Raw genomic sequence first — 20,624 nt, 5'->3', positions numbered from 1 at the left:
TCATTGCCCTTCTCTGGACCCACTCCAGCACCTCAATGTCTTTTTTGTGATGAGGGGCCCAAAACTGGACACGATACTCAACTTGGGGCCTCACCAGTGCCGAGTACAGGGGGACAATCACTCCCCTACTCCTGCTGTCCACGCTATTCATGACACAGGCCAGGATGCTGTTGGCCGCCTTGGCTGCCTGGGCACACTGCTGGCTCATATTCAGCCGGCTGTCGACCAACAGCCCCAGGTCCTTTTCTGCCGGGCAGCTCTCCAGCCGCTCTTCCCCAAGCCTGTAGCGCTGCATGGGGTTGTTGTGACCCAAGTGCAGGAGCTGGCACTTGGCCTTGTTGAACCTCATACCATTGGCCTCAGACCATTGATCCAGCCAGTCAAGACCCCTCTGCAAAGCCTTCCTACCCTCAAGCAGGTTGACACTCCTGCCCAACTTGGTGTCGTCTGCAAATTTCTTGAGGTTGCACTCAATGCCCTCGTCCAGATCATTGATAAAGGTATTAAAGAGAACTAGCCCCAGTACCGAGCCCTGGGGAATTTAGCGTGCTAGTATACTTTCCTTTTGCTGCATCCTCATATGACTAAATCTGTGGGTTCTAATCAGGCTTTGGTAGAGATACAGAAGAAATACACCCTACCAACTATACAAAATAACACTCCTAGACACAGGTTTTTTTCCAAAAATACTTCTCACACTTTTGACATGAAAGAAGAATGCAGTCACTAGTACCACCAAATAACATCTGTTCTTACCTCTGCATTTAGCAGAGAAATAACGTGCTGGGGAATCATAGAACTGTAGAACAGCCTGGGTTGGAAGGGACCTTGAAAGTTCACCGGGTCCAACCTTTCATGAGAAAGGGAGCCTAGATGAGATTATCAAGGACCCTGCCCAATTGCATCTTGAAAACCTCCAGTGATGGTGACTCTACCACATCCCTGGGGAGGTTGTTCCAGTGATTGGTTCTTCTCCCTGTAAAGAATTCCTTTCTTATATCAAGATGAAAACACTCTTCTCCTCAAGTATTCTTTCTTTTGAGTTTAAATCTAGCTCACTTTGCAGCTGCATTAGTGCAGCAGAACACATATGTTACTACATTGCGTTGCCTTGGCTATAGAATAATGTAAAATGCACTTTTAACGTTTGTTGTGTTGAGCAGAGACTCTTGCCTCCCCACTCAACTGACAGCTGTGCACACTCCTGATGCCAACACTTCCCTCTGACATTGCGGTACTTTCTTTTCAGGTGAGAAGACAAGCACAAAAGACGTTTTATATCATGTTCCAGTGTACTGACAAAGACAACTTCAGAGACAGCCCTGGAAACTTGCATTGTCCTACAAAGTCAGTATCCCTTTGAATGATGTTAAGGTATCTCACAAAGTCTTTCTTTTTCCTCCCTTAAAATTGGACTTGTGATCTTTTTTGCTTCCTTACACTATACAAAAAAAAAATATGAAAGGTTTTTTACTGCTTAAAAAATAATGATCAGTATTGGCAAGTCCTTTTATCCTTTCTTTGTCAGAAAGATACCTGGCACATATTACTTTTGTTCATGGTGAACTTTTACAACTCCAAGGAACGAATAAAGAACTAGGCTTACTTTCCTCCAAAAGACTAAGAGTTATAAAATTGACATTTTACAAATCCTTTCATTCTTTCAGGTCTTTTAACATTCCACTTTCAACAATGTATCAATTCTGAGAATTAAGATAGTAAATCTATCACACAAAAGAACAGGGTGAAAAAGTTACTAGAATATTCCACGCTTTTTAATACCCAATAAACAATACTAAAGATGTTACCTGAATATTAAAATGCGGTGCTCAAAATACAAAATATCATCTTCTAATTTTAAAATTTATAAAGTTACATTAAAACAGAGAAACATTGGTCTACATTGTAGACATCTTAGCATTCCAATTAGATCACACATTTTGGGAGGTGGGATGGGGAGGGTCTGGTTTCTTACAGAAACACCTTAGACAGTTGCACTCTGTGTTCATCAGTGCTAACAATAACTTCCAAATTCATCAAATTTAAAAAAAAAAAAAAACTGGAAAAAAAAAAAAGAGGTTCAACCTGGATAGAGGAAAGACATACAAATTACTGTCTGGACTATGCATAAGGCAATAATTTTTTTGTGAAATAAGAAAGATGCTACTGTGTGCCTATGGGTTGCCACCAACAGGCACTTAATTTCAGGGGAGCAGCAGGATGCACTGCCCTTTGCAAACCAAACAGGAGGCTGTGTAAACTCGGCAGTCTGAAAAGCAGGACACAAACCCATAGGAAACCAGGCTTTGGTACCTCCAATGCTCTTTGAAAAGTTAGAGGTTGCATTTTTGCCTCATTTAAAGTGAGTGAGAACTTTCCTTACTATGATTTCTGACAAAGCATTTTCTTTTGTGAGATTTACTTACTTTTTAGTATGTTTGTACTACATCACCACTTAAGTACATTCCAAGTTTCCAAAAAACTGGACAGGCTTGTCCTAACTTTCATAAAGAAATAACATACAGTACAAAAACCAGTTCTTGAATGCAACCATATTGCATGTTGACTGGAGTGCATTCAAAGAGCATCCAAGTGTTAGAAGTTTATGAAAAACACAACAAAGTTAATTGACCATGTAAGGATAATACGGAAATTTCTGCTTCATTGTTCCACTTACAAGGTTTTTTGGGAAAAAAAAATAAATTAAATGCTTTAAATGCATAGCCTAGATCTGGAAGATCTTCCCCCAGAAAATCCCAATGTCTTTCTAATAAATCTATAATTGGGGGCGGGGCGGGGTGGGGGGGAGGAGGGGGCGGAAGGAGGGGAGAAAAAGTGTAAAAGTCAATGATATTATTGCATCCTACAATGACAAGTTATCCAGAGCAAGCTAACCACTGGCTATTTCAAATTGTGCTGGTACTTTAAGACGGTTTGCTCTCATTTGTTCTTTTTGGAGAAAGGAAAACTTATTAAATCACGCCATTTTTTAAAAACTCTTTAACATTGATGTTATGACACTGGATGATTCCCCAAACTCAGTTAACATATATTGTAGATATATGTCCAAAGAATAAGTGAGGTTAGCACTGGCATACATTAGCCACAAGAAAGATTATTTTGACAATTTAGAGTCACTGGGATTTTCCTCTGCACACTGAAGTTGAAGCTGCCAGTCCCGGTGAGGATAAATCTTAGAACTACTGGATAACCATCATTGTAGATTACCTGACACTGGCTAAATGCCTAAGGACAATCTTTTTCCTTGCTTTAAAAAACAGAACACACATCAAAAAATAAAAATTAAAAAAAGAGTCCTTTTTCTAGCTGGTTTGCATTCAGGTTTTTCCCTTGATTCCAGTCTTTAGCTGATAATAGCCTGACAACACTCTTTAAGGATGTCATCTTCATAACACACTTTAAGGAAAGCAATGTAAAAGAAAGTGCTTTCTTACAAAAAAGGACACTTTAAAAGCATATTGATTTAAAAAAGAAAACAACAAAAACAATTTATTTGAATCATTCGTGGTAACAAAGGTGTTCCTTACCCAGAATCAGAAGTCTTTGGAAAATATTTTGTCATTTTTATCATTCTTTGGATTATAACAAGGACTTTACCAGAGTTTGGGAGGGGGGATATTTTCTTCATCTGTTAAATAATTTGAATCTGACAGCAACCGGCTAACGAACGCTTGACAGTGAACTTCTACCAGGTTCATGAATTGGATGTAAAATACAAAGTTTGGCTTGGTTGTTCAGAACTGCAGTGGATTTTAAATTATTGAGCTCTAGAGCAAAACACATCAGCGCTAATGAGCTGTGCACGTGTAGCGTGCATGAAGTAACACATGGGTAAGACTAATGTGGTGAAAATTTTAAGCTGTAGATAAGTGCTCCCAAGACACTCATCATCTGAGCATCTGGATACGCATCTGATACTCAACTGAAAAATCTGTTTTAACAAATCTCTGTCACTGAGATGCACGTTTATGATTTGCTATGATGACTGAAAATTATCAGAATGCATCTAATCAATAAGACCTGGAAATCCAGAAGCCAGATGTCTCAGCAGGGGGAAGCATCTACAAGAGCAAGGGAATGCACAGAACAAAGAAGACTAAGAAATGGGACCAGCTTAGGCTGATGTAGATGGGAGACATACTTTTGGACTTGTGACCCGATGAGCAGGCAGCATACGCCTTTTAATTGTCACCTTTTAATTGTCACCATCTAGTTTTAACACAGAAACATACTTCTGGATTCTTAATCCAGACAAACTCTAAGCCATATATCCTTTGTATTCATATAAGGCATCTTATGAATATATCCCCTGCATTTTAGTTAAGTGCACTTTATGTTAAAGGAGATGTTTTCTGAAGATTACTTTTTTCCCCTTGTGTCACGTGGGAATGTGATAGCTTATTAGTAATTCATTTGAACAGACTCAAGCGATTTAAACATCTTGCTTTATGGTTGTACAAGACCAGAAAAAGAACTGCAATACTTTACAATAGGAGCTATGCATTACATTGAGATGTTTTTGCAGGTCAATGTTCACCACAGGCCTGGCCATCCTTTTGTAAGCATCTGGATACAGTCGCCGCTCCCCAGCCCAAAGACGACAAAGCAAGCAGATCCCTTGCCCAACATTGCACGTGTCACATAGAGTTGTCCCTGGGACTCTCACAATCTTGTTTCCCCATCGCGTGCTAAGCTCATTTGTAAGACACTAACAGGAAAGATCACTTTTAACTTCCTCTGCCTGCCATGTTGAAAGGAACATAATGTAAGACATTAATTTGATGGCTGCAAACTCAACACCAAAAAACTACATTGAGATTGCACAGGCTCCGGAGAAGAATGTTAATGGTTTATTGGCTGGACTACACTTGGGTGGGAGTTAACATCAACTCACTCCAAGTCTGAACTTGATTCTCTATGTACTTACTGTGGGATCACACAGAGTGGTTATTACACTGGCCGTTCACTGCTTGCTGATGTTGACCAGAGATCCTGGCCCTCTGCCTTTTATATTTTCTCTCATTGCAAGGACATTCCAGAAAATTAAATCAGGCTGTGGATCTTGAAGAGTCATTAATTTGACAGATCCTGATTTGAACGTGAGCTTCTGTTGCTATCTATTTAGTAGCTCTCATTTTTATGGAATCTGTATCAACAAGGAGCCATCATTTCCTATATAACTACTAATTTTGCACTAATTAAAACACTAAAAATTTCATTTTTAGACATATCTGACTGCAAAAAAGCGCCCAAAAGAAATTCTAGAAAAAAATAGAACATTTTCACCCTTGTTTTATTCAAATATTTGTAACAGATATGAATCACGGAATCACGGAATCACGGAATCTTCAGAGTTGGAAGGGACCTCTAGAGATCATCTAGTCCAACTCCCCTGCTAGAGCAGGGTTGCCTAAAGCACATCCCTCAGGGCTGCATCCAGGCGGGTCTTGAAAATCTCCAGAGAAGGGGACTCCACAACCTCCCTGGGCAGCCTGTTCCAGTGCTCTGTCACCCTCACTGTAAAGAAGTTTTTCCGTGTATTTGAACGGAACTTCCTATGTTCTAGCTTGTGCCCATTGCCCCTCGTCCTGTCGCTGGGAACCATTGAAAAGAGCCTGGCTCCGTCCTCCTTAAACCCACCCTTTAGATACTTGTAAACATTAATCAGGTCTCCCCTCAGCCTTCTCTTCTCCAGGCTAAAGAGTCCCAGCTCTTTCAGCCTTTCCTCATAAGGGAGGTGCTCCAGTCCCACAATCATCTTGGTTGCCCTTCGCTGGACTCGCTCCAGTAGTTCCCTGTCCCTCTTGAACTGGGGAGCCCAAAACTGGACACAGTACTCCAGTTGTGGCCTCACCAGTGCAGAGTAGAGGGGAAGAATGACCTCCCTCGACCTACTGGCCACAGTCTTCCCTATGCAGCCCAGGATGCCATTGACCTTCTTGGCGACAAGGGCACACTGCTGGCTCATGGATAATTTGCTGTCTACCAGGACCCCCAGGTCCTTCTCCTCAGAGCTGCTTCCCAGCATGTCCGCCCCTAACCTATACTGGTGTTTGGCATTCTTCCTTCCCAGGTGCAGGACCCTACACTTGCTTTTGTTGAACCTCATTAGGTTCTTCTCTGCCCAGCTCTCCAGCCTGTCCAGGTCACGCTGGATGGCAGCACGGCCCTCTGGAGTGTCGGCCACCCCTCCCAGCTTGGTATCATCAGCAAACTTGCTGAGGATACACTCGGTCCCCTCATCTAGGTCATTAATGAATATATTGAACAAAATTGGTCCAAGTATTGACCCCTGAGGGACACCACTCGTTACAGGCCTCCAACTGGACTCTGTGCCGCTGATCACAACCCTCTGGGTTCTGTCACTCAGCCAGCTCTCGATCCACCTCACTGTCACCTCGTCTAGCCCATACTTCCTCAGCTTCCTAATGAGGATGTTATGGGAGACAGTGTCAAAAGCTTTGCTAAGGTCAAGGTAGATGACATCTACGGCTCTCCCCTCATCCAGCCAACCTGTTATAACATCATAGAAAGCTATCAGATTGGTCAGGCATGATTTGCCCTTGGTAAATGGAATGGTAAATGGTAATTTGCCCATGGTAATTTGCCCATGGTAAATGGAAGACTTCCTGGTTTTCCTCAGTGGAACAAAAAGAAAAACACATGCCATCTGAAGAGCTATTCATTCCTATGAGTTATTATTAGGGTAGGCTATTCATTTACTGCTCATTTGTGTGTGGATAATCAGTGCTATATACCCAAGTTACATGTATTCCCAGTTTTCCCAGTTCACATAGAGTTCCAAGCCACCACTTCATTCACAGTCATCTGTTATTCCTCTTCCGTGTGACAGTATATAAGGTGAGGGGGGGCCAGGGGGAGTAAAATTAGCCTAAAATCAACTGTTTTGATGAGCATTACATGGGATGCTTGCACTTTCAAACAAGCTAGCTATTGCTTCAGTCAATAGGTCACAGTTCTAATGCTTACAGTTCTAATTCATGTGAGCTGTCTCCAGAAGAACGAAGAGGTTCTTCTTTATAAAGTTTTTGGTTGCTTCACAAAGCATTTCCTTCTATTCCATGATCTCCTTGAGTTCCTTTTGCTATAAACAGTATTTCGGATTTGTGAAACAGAAAAGAAATTTAAGAGCCGGGACATCAGGTTCATAACATTAACTTCTCACTCTTCTCTCCCCATTTCCCCAAATCCTTAAAAATAAATCAAAATTCATTTCTCGGACCTGAAAGCTATGAATGGTCATCAGAATATTTTAAAAGAACATTCTGGGAAGCATCTATAAAATACATGGGAAAACAATCGCCTTACTCCAACTCTTTTTAAAAAAGAAAATCAGTATTTTATGAAGATAAAAAGACCATTTTTAAAAAGCATTCTCTTCCCCCCCTCAGCTGCTTCACTTTTCCTCTCTGAGACATCTGGATCTGGTGAAGTACATTCTGGTTGACAGACAAAAAAGAAATACATAGGTTTTTTGTTGTAAGAGTAAGGCATATTGGCAAAGATTTTGTTGTCCTGCTATATCACAAAATACTATGAAAGCTACAAAAATGCTAATCTTTAAGCAAAGAAATAATCATTGTTCTTCATCTTTACTTACACATATACCAGGTCAGGCTCAAGGGCCCTATAATTAACAAGGACAAACTGCAGATGTCCAAGAAAGACAGTGAGGGGACAGAAAGCACATCACACTCCACCAGAACTGTTTTCCAGCCTCAAGTGGCACAAAAGCTTCCTGAAACAGTAGAGGTGTCCTTGAATTTAACTGCCAAGATGGATTTTCTGCCGTGAATTTCCTTGATCAACTTTGTGACAGAAAATGATATCTACAATATGTCCCATGGTAAGGAGTTCTGCAGAGTTATTGCACTCAGTGAAGTATTTCCTCACCTGTTGAGTTCACTCAGTGCTCCCTAGCTTTTCTAGTAAGTGAGACCCTGAACGGTTGCTCCCGGTCCATCTTCCACATAGTGCTTACAACTATGTGGCTTTCTGTCATCTCTCTCCAGGCTGAAGACTTCCAGTCCTGGGCCACTCTTGTTTCCCTCTTTCTTTTCCAGCCATAACAGATTTTTTTGAACTAGACGACACAAAAGGCAAAAAAAGTATTTCATAACTAGAAGAAACACTGATCTATATATTTTGTACTCCGATTCTTAATTCTTCTAGCATTGTTTGCTTTTTCCCCTGACAAGCAGTGAAGTAATTCTTTTATAGACTATTCCTGCCCCAAGATCCTATTCCCAGAGACCAATACAGATTGGCCCAGAAGCCAGCACAGAGCACGCAGGATTTAAATTGTTTCTCCCTCCACCTTCTTTTAAATTTAACCAGATCAAACTTCATCTGTTCTTTTATTCTTTGGTATCAACAAGTGCTTCTGTGACTCTCTTCACTCAGCCTTTACTATTCTGAATCACTTGGTGTCATCAGCAAATTTTGACACTGCACTCCTATTCAAACCTTTTACTAAGGTGTTGAGCCCTCCGGATGCCAGCAGATTCTTGTAAGGTCCCACTTAACGCTCTGACTTTTCATAGTTTTCTACCTTTTAACAAGTTTTTTATCTTTGTAAGGGCATTATCTCTTATATCGCAGAAACTTAGATTCTTTGATTTTCAGGCATGTAGCTTGTCAACTGCATTAGGAAACCAGCCATAATACATTAGCCAAGTCTCCTGTGTCCATAACTTCTATAAATTCTTTTAAAGAGTCGAAGGAGTCCAAGCATTTGAATATTCTGTTTACAAATGCCACATTCGCCTTTTACTAGCAGCCCGCTCGCAGAAAGCAAAGACTTCCAGCCACATAAATCATATCCAGACCTTTATTTGCCCCAAATTCAATGGTCTTTGAATTCAGCATTTTGCAGAGCGCTGTAAGAAAACAGCAGTTTCATGGCCATGAATTTAGTTGAAGTGACAGGATGTTGGCAGCTGGTCCATACAGGCTATTTTGACTGGATGAGCAGCGCTCGTGCTGCAGTCTTCATTTTGTCTTTCCACTCCCATATCAACACGAAGATACAAAAATTCATTCACAGCCTTGATTGCTGATGATGGGTTATTGTAAACAAATAGACTCAATACAATGTAATAGGAGGGTGTGACTGATGCAGTGACAAACAAAAGACAAGGCACCACTGGCAGAATTTTTCAAGTATGAAGAATAAATGGAAACCAGTTTTACTTGGATTCCTTGATGACAAAGACATTTAAATGCAGTCATCAGGATGCTAAAAAAAACAGAGTTTGGAAGCAAAAACTCAACCAAAATAAAAGCTGAATACAAGCAAAGACTGAAAAATCATCATGCAAGGTGTAGAAATGCCCCTCACTGTACGACTAAAGGCCTGAACAGTCCTGAATAAGTTATTTGTCCCATATGCAATACATATTATTTGTTGCTGTGTTTTATTTAAGAGGTCTGAACTGGAACTTCTTCTGTAAAAAGTGTCAGGAAAAGATTATTTACATATAAATAAAAAGAATGCACTTCTAGAAAAGTAGTCACGGTTCTAGGTAAGTCCCCAAAAAGAAGCTTGAAGTGGCTTTAGGTCCCAGAATGATGTGTTTGCATCTCTACTAAGAGAGCATCACGCTTGTTTTCTGCACTGGCCAAAGCATGAAATGTAAACTTGGCTGACCTACTTTTGAGAAGTTACTCATACTGGGGTGTGTTCCTTAGTAGCCTTTTTTTTTTCCTAGTAAAACACAGTTAAATATATTAAATAGAAATGACCAGCATGATAATTAGTCTCTGTTTCCTCAGCAGACTTCTGCTCCCTCCATGCTTCAGTGGAGAGGTGGGGCAATAAAATGTGCCATCTTGATCTGCGCAGAAGCTCCCAAATTAACAATCTATTGCATTAATTTCTCCAGTTAAAAAAAAAGCCATTTGAATAACATAACTGCCGTGATATGTTGTTCTTCCCAGAAAAATGCATGCACTCTTTTCCATTTATTTTGTTATTGACTGCTAGTTGTTCTGGTCTTTATGTTGTTTTCCACTTTATTCTAGCATTGCAAAGACTGGGTTGGACCTTATTCTGACTTTTCAGAGGTGTCACTGAAAAGGAGGAGTTAGTTCAGATCCAGCAGAGAAATTTCTGAGTAGGTTTCCAAATGAGCCATTTTCTGTCCTGCCTCTGAAAGCTCAATTAATCCCAGAAGACGACAGAGACATCACCAAGAACAGGATGTAAGTGCAGAGAGCATCCTAGAAGTGACACTGCCTTCTCTCAAAGGTGCCCTTTCAGAATAATGGTATTTGAGAGATCAAGGCTGTTTCATTTCCCCATAGATACTTGAACCCTTTCCCTGTATGCAATATTATGCTATGAGCAAGATACAGGCTATAATAATTAGCATATTCGTTATAAAATTGATTATATGATTTCCTAGGTTTCCCATATTTTGAGCAAGTGCTCTAAAATATTACAAACTATGACCCCTCCGAGGTCAGTAATGTAAAGTCTAACTCTTTGGGTACCCTCAAAATACAACGTGGAGCCCCAGGTGAGGTATCAGAGGACCTCAGACATCACCTGCTGTGGTCTGCCACACTAATGTGTCCATGAGTAAGTGATCCGTGACTTTCAGTTTACACTCTGAAACTGAAAAGAGTTACCACCTCTCTTCTCTGCTCTTGCCAACTTTATGTTTTGCACCAACCCAAAGCAATGATTGTACCTCTACTGTCTGGAGCCCTTTTGCTTTGGCACATCACTCATTATGACACAATTGCTCTCTGTGGCACTGAGCTTCCTCACCCCAAATCACTAATTGCTTCTATTTTCTTCAGCTCCACAAGCACTGCAACTTACTTCTTTGGTTGTATCTCACAGACAGAAGAAAACCTAAAAGGATTCTTGGAACAGCTCCTCCAATTCCCCTCAGCCTTTTTTTTTTTTTTTAACAGAAGGAAATTCCAAAAATTTAAATTTCAAATTTGAAAATTCAGATAACTTTATGATTCACAGTGGTTGACTTCTACTCAAAATGGAAAATATTCCCCAGTGTTGAGCTAGATGCTGGACATTCTCAGCTCTCCGAGATGGCAGCACCAAGGGAAGGGGTGTTATTCAGTTCTCTCAGCCATAATAAATCAAGTTATTTTTTCTAAATGCAACACCTTTGTTATTAATGGACATCGAGGGAGACTGTTGTCAACTAAAGGTAAGAGCATTTCTCAGAGACCAGATTAGGTCTGACTGCCATACTTCACTGTTAGATCTGGTGAGTGCGTGATGTTAATAAGGGGACTCTCTTCTGTCCCACCACAGTCCCATCTTCCTGAAGTTTCTTCTTCCAGCCGCCATACATCCTGGCCTCTCTATCATCTCTTTATGGCTTGCCAGATCCCCTTTTCCACACTGCCACCTTCGACTTCCACTTTCTCTGCCAAGGAGTTTGGCTTTACTGACCATGGTTACAGAGTTTGGGTGTTGGTAATTTCAAGCCTCCAAAGGTTCTCCCCACCCCCATCCTCTTTATTTCTGCTTCCCTGCACATACAGGTCCTGCATACGTTATAAGAGCTCTACCAAGGTCAAAACTCAATATAGTATCATTGAAAGGAGTGGTAACAGGTTTTCTGTCCTTTCCACCGTCTTCCTTTACTTTCAGTCCAACTTAGGTATCATTAGTTATACACGAACTGCTTGCTACATGAAGCAGAAATGAAACATCTGGCAGCAGAGTTACTGCAGTATTATTAAACCCTATCTTAAACTGAGAAATGTAACATAATCAGTCTGCCCACTGAATTGAAAAGATAACATACATATTTATCAAGAAGTGTACATATATATCAGATGTTTTTATAGATTTCTGAACAGATATGGTCTAGTTCCAACCACACATTACTGTTACGGTGGAAATGCCAGGCTCTATAGTGTGTGTTTAGAGACTGAACACAACCATGAAAAGTGGTCTTCTATAGATATGAAGGAAACAAAGAAATGTACCTGCAGGAGTCAGTGTAGAATACCGTTTTATCAGTGTTAAGTTTTAGTAAAATTGGATAATGTAAAAATCATAAACTGTTCCCTGAAGGCACCAAAGTCAGAAGATGTCATATACCCATCAATAGCCCAATTCATTACGTTGTTATATTGGAAATCAACTTCAAGTGAAAAGCAATTATAGACAGGAAATTGCTTTGAAATTGAAGGAAGAAACACAAAACCAAACAAATTATCCAAATCCACACTCTGTTAGCATTTTTCTTGCATCTGTCAGATTCCAGGTAAACACCTTTCTAACACCTTTAACTCGTCAAGCATTGAACACATTTTATCAAGAGTTTCAATAATTATTTCTAGCAAAAGCAACATCAAACCAATTATGCTATCATGTACCAACACTTTACTCATATACGAGATTAATCTACAGGCATATTTTCCATCTTCAGATACACCAATGAAAAACTAGACAGAACCCAACTAAATACTTCAGATTGCATGAAAGTAACAGGATATAAAGAATATCATGTACTAGTCACATGGAACCAAATTTACAGAATGGCGCTACGGACAAATTATATCATCATTACATTATCTGTAGTGTACATGAATACAAAAGCACATATTTGAAAAATAATGTCTAGTAGCAAAAGGCAGTTTATGAAGCTACCACTATAAATGCCTGGATATATTTCATTAATGGGCATTAATATTCCATCTTCCACTAGAGTCAGAACACCACACATGATTCATACTGCAATACTTGCATATGCAGATTGCTTTCTAAGGCAGTTTAAACTATCTGGTCAAGAATACATGACAATGTAGTCTGAGATTCTTCAAAATAAAGATTTAGAGGGATTATATTCTTTTTCAATTAGTTACAAGGAAAAAGAATGGGATGTTATAGGGAAGAGGGTGCTGAGGAGAAAAATAGTTTTATTTCCCACGTAACAGATCCATCATATTTTGAGAGCAAAACCAGAACAGATATAGTAGAACAGCAGCATATAATACTCTAGACATTGTTTTCATGTCCATTGGAATATACTATTTTGTTACCATGCCTTGGAAGTCAACAGTCAGTGGAAAGCTAGAGCTAGGTAAGGAAAGAGAAACTGGGAAAAAAAAGATCTCCAAGGAAAGACAGAGCAAAGTTGTTGTGTTGACTGATATCAACATTGCTCAACCAAGAATACCATCACAGGTACCGCATGTTGAAATGCAAAAAGCTCCATATAGAGACTATCTGGGTTTTTGAACAGTTACCATATCAATGTCATAAAACTTCACATTGTTAGCTTTCATATGATCTCTAAAATTATTCAGTCTCAGGGCAAGGAATTAGTTGTCCAGCTGGAAGAATGCACAAGTGACAAAGGTTCACTATCTAGCACTGCTGTGCAGTGTTCTGTGCATATTTTAAAAATCTCATATTAATTCAATCACTTATCTTTGCACAGCATATCCCAAGCTGCTGGATGAACATATCGTAGTTTTGACAAATGTTGCAAAAATTTCAGTTTTGTCACAGCACACAACCAGATCAAAAAGTACATAAAATGACATTAGAAAAGATTTAAAGCCTGTTGCACAAATGCTTCTTTGGCTGCTACAACATCAGCAAGAAACTGAAGAAACATCATACTGATGCCAGCACATTCAGTACTATCCCTACACCCCGTATCACCCTGTAGACAAAGGAGAGGGATAAGCGAGTCAGAACAGACAGGTCTATCGCACGCTGCCATTTCTCCACTTCCCAGCAGGGAACAACCCAGCAAAAATCTTGCCAGTGCAACCAGAAGCCTGTAACACTTTGTTGCCTACACAAAGAGCCCAGCTTTAAATACTGATGCTAATATGTTTTGACAGGCACTACTGGCTTGTGCAGTGTATAAATTCAGGTAAATGGAAGCAGAGCTTGTTTTACAATATTGTTCTGGGCCCCATCAAAAAAGGTCCCGGAACAGAACAGAGCAGACCTGGGGCTGTGACCTGCAAGCAGGAGGTGCACACGTGACATGACAGCAAACTGCTTTAACAACAGGACTTGAACGCATGATCACTTGGTCTGGTACCCGGATCCAGTGCAGCAGAAGCTAACCAAGGTCAAATGAGCAGTTTCTGCTCAGCGTGGTAATTCTATAATGCATACAAGACAAATTCTACAATAATTCTGGGAAATGGTAATTTATACTCTTCTAGAAATCACTTATAGATCATATGTCTTGCGTACATTTTAAAGTTCCCACAATGGCTAGCAACGTTCAATTTTCAATCGACGCTGCTGGGACATCAAAGTTGAATTGGGTGTGCCAGCAGTTACTGCATGATTATTTTCAAAAGTGATGATGTCCTAGATTATTATTACTTTTTGTATGATTGATGCTCTGCACACCTCAAAGAAAGTACTTTCTTATTAGAATTTCACAAAAGCAAAATATAGTTCATACTCTAAATATGCTAGGAAACATTGCCTATTGCAATTTAACTGTTCATTGAGTTCCTGGAGTTTTATGTTCCCAAGCCATAAAACAAATGTGTACATACACAAACACATAAAATAGCCCTACATGCATAGTAAAATTTTCAATACCAATAAAAACAGAACTTGAATATTTGAAATCCTGACCAAAACCCATTCGACAAGTTAGGTTTCCTAACTTGCAGCAAAGACACTCAGCAAAAAAGCTATTTAAGGCAGGAAACAAAATTTTATCCATCTAAACATTTAAATAAAACAAAGTGGGAAATTTCATTAAGGGAAAGATGTGACTGCGGGTGGCAAACTCTGACAAGTCTCTGACATCATGGGTATTTGTAGAGAAGACATATTTGTCACCAGGCAATGCAGAATATAATGTCCTTGCTATTGCTGCTGTTGCATTGCTGCCTGCCTTGCCTTCATTTCCATTCAGTCTCCTCTGCATTTCATTCCTTCAAGCCGATTGTCAGACTATTTAACAATCCTGATTTCTGTAGCTTCTAATTGCTAGATGTGAAACAGAAGGCGCTATTCAAAGAGAAAGGACAATTTTTCCCACTCAACTTTTCGTCAGGAGCACACGGCGTGAAACAATATTGGTGTTATCAAAGCAAAGGAAAATAAACAGTGGGAGAGTAGCAAAAGAGCCCGTTGCCATTACTATGGAATCCATGCGAATGGAAAATACACAGTGTAAGAGACAAGTGCTTTCTCTTGATGGTTCAGATAAGCTTGTATCATATTTCATGATCTGTTAGTAGCAGCCAAATGTTAGATCACTCTTTGTATATCCCCCAAGGCTGTGTCAGTTAACTAAACCGTTAAGAGGGGACTGTGCAGCAAAGAAGAGGAGGAAAAGAAAACCTCTTATTTGTTTAAATTCATTAATTGGACTAAACTCATTCCTTGTTACACTAAATTTTGCCAATCTGATATCTCTTCAGGGTGTCTGCTAGACTACAGTTGCAGGCGGCCAATAACTTGCCCTGCAGACTTAGCACAGCCAAAAAAAAAACATGGGGTTAAACAGCCTGAGAGGTAAAAGAGCTAGGGACTGCCGGACGCACAAATTCAGCACATCTCTGCAAAAGCGTCTGCCAGCAAGAACCCTTCCTCGCGCACACCAGGCAAGAAGCAAACTCCTTCAGATACACTGGCAGCACTCCCTCGCAACTGAACCCAGGCTGGCACAGCTCACTGCAGAGCAATTTCACCGTCTTGTGACAAAGTATGTCAAGGCCTTTTATTTTGCTAATGAGCTCTGTATGTCTGTTTTAGTAACTCTGTCTGCTGTGCTGAAATGGAAACTCTCTTGCTCAATTACTGTTAATTTTTACTTGGAACATCTCTCCAAGCACTTTCGATCCAGGTGGAAAGAGGCAACCACTCTAAAGGGTGACCTCAATCTATCAGGAAACCAGTTTATTTTTAGGCTGTGATTGTTAGTTGCGCAAATGATACGGCAAGTTGAGCTTGCAGTTTCCCAATGAATCAATCAAAGAATCACGCGCTGGCAAAGCAGCATAATGTTAAGACATCCCCTTGGCAACAAGACGACTACCAAACTAAAAGGCAAAGAAACACATGCACAGAAAGAAATCTTGTGCATGCTGTCATACAGATTTCAAACACAGTAATAATTCATAAAGCCCAGACATTAAGGAGAATAGTCACGTGTAGCAAGCAATAGCCCTATGAGGTAAAATGCTTAGGTAATAGCACAGCAGCAGTGCAGCAGCAGGCAGCAAGAAGTCACACTAACAAAATCACTATGTTAGATGTTCAGGGGCAAAACAGAACCTCCGGTACATTTCTCAACTCTATTAAACAGCATGACCACTATGACTAGGGCAGCAGTTCTATGGCTACTACACCTAGTTTTCTCAGAGGTCACACACAACCACAGTCCCCACTTCCTCCTGCTGCTGCCTTCAGTTCTCAGTTCCTTGAGCACGTTGCAAAGCAAACCACAATAAAAGGTGTTGCTTCTCATGCCCCTATAGGAGAAAGCTGGCACGTAAGGCTCAACTCCATTAACTCTTCCAAAGTAATATGATTCCTTTTTTCAGACCCTAATCTCACCTGAGAAAACCCATTAGTGCCTTGTATGATGGTAGCGTTTGAGAGAACTATTGGTAACAGCGCTCAAGGCTCTGGCTGGTGGACATCCTCTGGTACTCTCTCCTTCATGAGCATGTGACCTGAGCTAGCAAGGTATTACCCCTTCTCTTATCAGCCAGCTGAAGCTTTTCCTTCAGGTCACTGACTCAGAAAGTGCCAGAGGAGAGAGAGAGCAGCAAAGCACTATAAAGCACAATTCTTCATCAGTCTCTGATAAAGCTATATTGTCACTACAACACTTTTGAGACAACAGCTCTTCCTGCGGCTCCAAGATTTTTATTCTGTAGAGAACAGAAATCCCCTACAGAGGAGGAATAAATAGAAAGAAACACATATCACCAAGTCCCCTAGATCTTTATATTTGCACACATTTCCTTGCTCACTGATGGGCAATAATCCCCTCAGGAGACCTGTTTCCTACCACAGGGGTGGAGCATCTCTCAAGCCAACCAAGTATTGTTCTTCTTTCAAGGAAAGTAGCTGCGGTATTGTTCCCAAATGACAGTCTACTGCCAGAGGAGCAGAGCAAAAATTTGCATCAGTGTTGCTTGTTTTACTTTCTGCACTGTGAACTGGATGGAGCAATTGGCTTCCCATGACAGCAGCAAGCTATTCATTAAGACAATTTAAATACAGGTTGGTGCAACAGACAGACTGTGCAGGAGCTCTACAGCAAGTACTAGTGTTTATAGCGCCTGAGTCACCGGCTAAAATAAGCTTCAAGGAAGGAAGCTACAAGTGCTTTATGGTAAATACCCTACACACGCATTAAAAAAAAAAAAATAAAAAAAGAAATCCTGTTCAGCTAAGCTGAACAGCAAGTTGGCACCAACATGATCCTGAAGTAGTGACATTTGCTCCACAACAGGATAATGTCTCAAGGGCAAACCTTTCCTGATGTCTGTGGAAAGGGGGAATTCTGCAGAGAAGTTTTCCACCTCTGCTTTCTCTTGCTTATTCTTAAGCATTCAAGAGCTGCTGGAAAACAACTCGCTGATTTTCATATTTGCACTACCTGAATTACATATTTTTTCCCCACACCTGCTTTATGGCATGAACTCAGAAACACATGGGGCCACAGAACAGCCTAGACTCATACAGCTGCCTAAAATCTCTTGCTAAGGAAAGTGGATGCTAGATTCTCAAAGGGCAAAAAGAAACCACATCGGAAAGCTACAACACCCTGCAAAGTCTGTGGAAGGTGACCCTACTGACAGCGTGAATTCAGCTGCATAGGCCCTTACAGCCCACAGTTTTGTGGTTCGTAGGTCACAGTTCTCCCCTCTGAGCTCCACATTACTAGTGCTGAGGTCTATCATGAAAAAAAAAAGAAAAAAAGAAAAAAGTGTATGTCTCACAACTGTTGCTGTCACCTTTGCCTTCATAAATCACTGCATGGAACCACATGGAAGTCCTAAAGCCTATGACACCGTTTGCAGAATGCAAAAACCTCTGTATCCTCCAACGCTAAGAAAATAAACAAAACACACAAAAAAAGATGCAAAGGCACAGTCAAACAGTGAATGGCAGAGCCCTTGTCTGCCATACTTGACTTATAGATCCAGTTAAGGCAGAGAAACATCTGCTTATTTGTTACAGTTTATCCACTGAGGCCATCTTCCCGTCGTTGAAGTCACTCTGTTCATGCTCCAGAAGAGTCTGAGTACAAACTAATACTTCTATCGCACAGACTACCAGAAGAGCATGCCCTCAAGGGCACATGAAGGCAGACAGGCTAATCTGGCAGTCCGTACACACCAGAATTCTTCTTTTGAAAGGAGGATGCCCCATTTTTCAGTTATCTCGGTAGAAGAGCCCCCTCTTCCCATCCTCCAATTTCATGCTATGAAGACAGACCACTCCATTTATTGTGAGATACAGAGAAAGGAGGGCGCAAAATAATATCAAATAAGAAAGCTGGGATTCAAGTACATATTAAAGAAAAAAATATCAACCAACCAACCAATAATAAAATTAGACCATAAAGAGTTCTATGCCTGGTTCCTCTGTTTCTCTGTGCAAGATAATCCTTCGTTAACACAACACGTATGACTTGCAAGCAATTTTTAAGTTTCCCAAACTGGCATATCGTTCTGACATTGACAGATGTCAGGTCACATTGTTAGGCTCTCATAGAAATGGCTAAAAAGTAGTTACATTTGTCAAGCTGCATACAAAACAACTCCATTGCATGAAGTCATTCAGGCATGAATCGGAAAAGGCACAGAATTAACCTGTGCTTGAAAGCTTTTCTCAAGGAAGTTCACAAAGACGTCACAGCTTTGCTGCATTTCCAATAAGTTACAGAGCTATGCTCCTGCCACAACAACAGTTATTTCTGCTTGGCAAGTGATTTATTTATAGTAAAGGAATATTATTCAGTTACATTTTTTTTTTTATTTCAATTACTGCTTCTAAAAATCTGTTCCTTTTCCTCAATAAATCTGCGTAGGCACGGGAATGTTGCATTTCATTTTTAGAAGTACAGTATATATTGGTTGAAGCTCCTGGAAACACTGAAAGGAGAAAGCAGCAAGTCAGAGCAACTGAAGAAATGTAAGAGGCTTTAAGAATGTGTATTTTTCTAATCACAACAAGACGACCCTTTTAAATAACAAAAAAACCTCTTGCCGTAAATTCCCAGATGCTATTTTTAACCTGTCTGTATGTTTTCCCTGACTGTGCTAGCGTTTATGTGGGTGGCACGAACACCATAAAAGCACATTGTATCCTGGACTGCAGAACCATGCATGCAGTACACTCAGCAATTAATTTAATTTTTCTTACCCATCCATTCACTGCTTGAATCACATCCCTGGGTTTCTGCTTTCATACTCCATATCTAAATGCTGCTACAGCTCAGTCAGAAACCAAGTGACCCGTGCACATTGCTGACAAACCGGTGCAGATTCCAGGGAATACACAAGTCAGCTTGTATGTCCTGCCTCATGGATTTTGTCTGCGCAGATTTGCTGGCCTAGAGCTCTTGTGCAGACTTTTTATTGTCGCAGCAAACAAAAACAAACAAAGAGAAAACTGCAGGCCTCCTAAGGAATAAACAAGAGTTTCACCAGCAGCACGTTCCAGCTCAGAGAACGCCAGAAGATCCTGCAAATTCCTTGAAGAAAATATTTGCCTCGGAGAATGTGGACGATTGCCCTGCTTTTCAGAGGAAAAAACTTTTTCTCGAAACAAAACAAAACACACCACCCCCACCAAACACCAAAACTCCTGGTGTAAAAAAAAAAAAAAATACAAAAAAATTATATATATTCAAAACTTAACAAGGCAAACTTTCACCACTAACAAATACAGAGAGAATTACATATGCCTTAGATAGCACCTGCATTTTACTGGGAGCAATGACTACCAGAGGGATCACGCCAAAGTTGTCATCGTATACCAAAGGTGTCTTCTCTGGTCACTTTTGTGAAAGTTAAACATATCCCAAGGGACAAGATTAAGACCCACTAAAACAAGTGCTTATTGCAGTACTTAAAACATGGGCTCCAGTCTGTACAAAAGCATACAGAATCCCTGTGCTGTCAGAAGGATATTCACAAATCCCTTGACATGGAGAGTGCTACCTAAGGACATCCAGGAGGAAAATGGCACATATTCTGACAGCATCTGAACTCTTTGTAACCCAAATCAGGTCCATATGAATAGTCAGCCACCTGGGATTTGGGTCATCCCCACGCATCACAACTGATACAGAACCATGACCAAGGAGGCAGAGATGGCAATTGCTGCCTTTTTCGCATCGTGGTGGTTAGGGCATTTGTTCAGGCATGGAATGGTAACACCAGCTTCAAATTCTGCCAGCCTGAGGACATTCAGACCCATATCACCTATCTCCCAACAGACCTTCCTAGCGACTATGCTCTTCTTGGTTGATGAGTTTTCTGTTCCTTTTTTTAAATGATCAGCCAGAGCTCAGCCACGAAGCTGAGGTTCACTCCACCGGAAGAATAAAATGCAATACAAACTGTAGCCTCTGCTGCAT

The 20,624-nt window shown here is 40.5% G+C and overlaps 1 long non-coding RNA gene across 1 annotated transcript in view; it reads right to left on the bottom strand.

Annotated features, from left to right (window-relative positions):
• Window positions 1-19,492, bottom strand: part of LOC128907375 (uncharacterized) — a 54,551-nt gene extending 35,059 nt beyond the window's left edge. Inside the window, exon 1 of the long non-coding RNA XR_008465569.1 lies at window positions 19,406-19,492. This is a non-coding gene — a long non-coding RNA (uncharacterized LOC128907375). The remainder of the gene's footprint in view (window positions 1-19,405) is intronic.
• Between the last annotated feature and the right edge of the window lie 1,132 nt (window positions 19,493-20,624).

The sequence above is a fragment of the Rissa tridactyla genome, chromosome 3 (assembly GCF_028500815.1).
Source record: "Rissa tridactyla isolate bRisTri1 chromosome 3, bRisTri1.patW.cur.20221130, whole genome shotgun sequence".
Taxonomy (NCBI): domain Eukaryota; kingdom Metazoa; phylum Chordata; class Aves; order Charadriiformes; family Laridae; genus Rissa; species Rissa tridactyla.
Note: the sequence above shows the minus strand (reverse complement) of the source record. Positions and strands in the feature narration are given on the sequence as shown.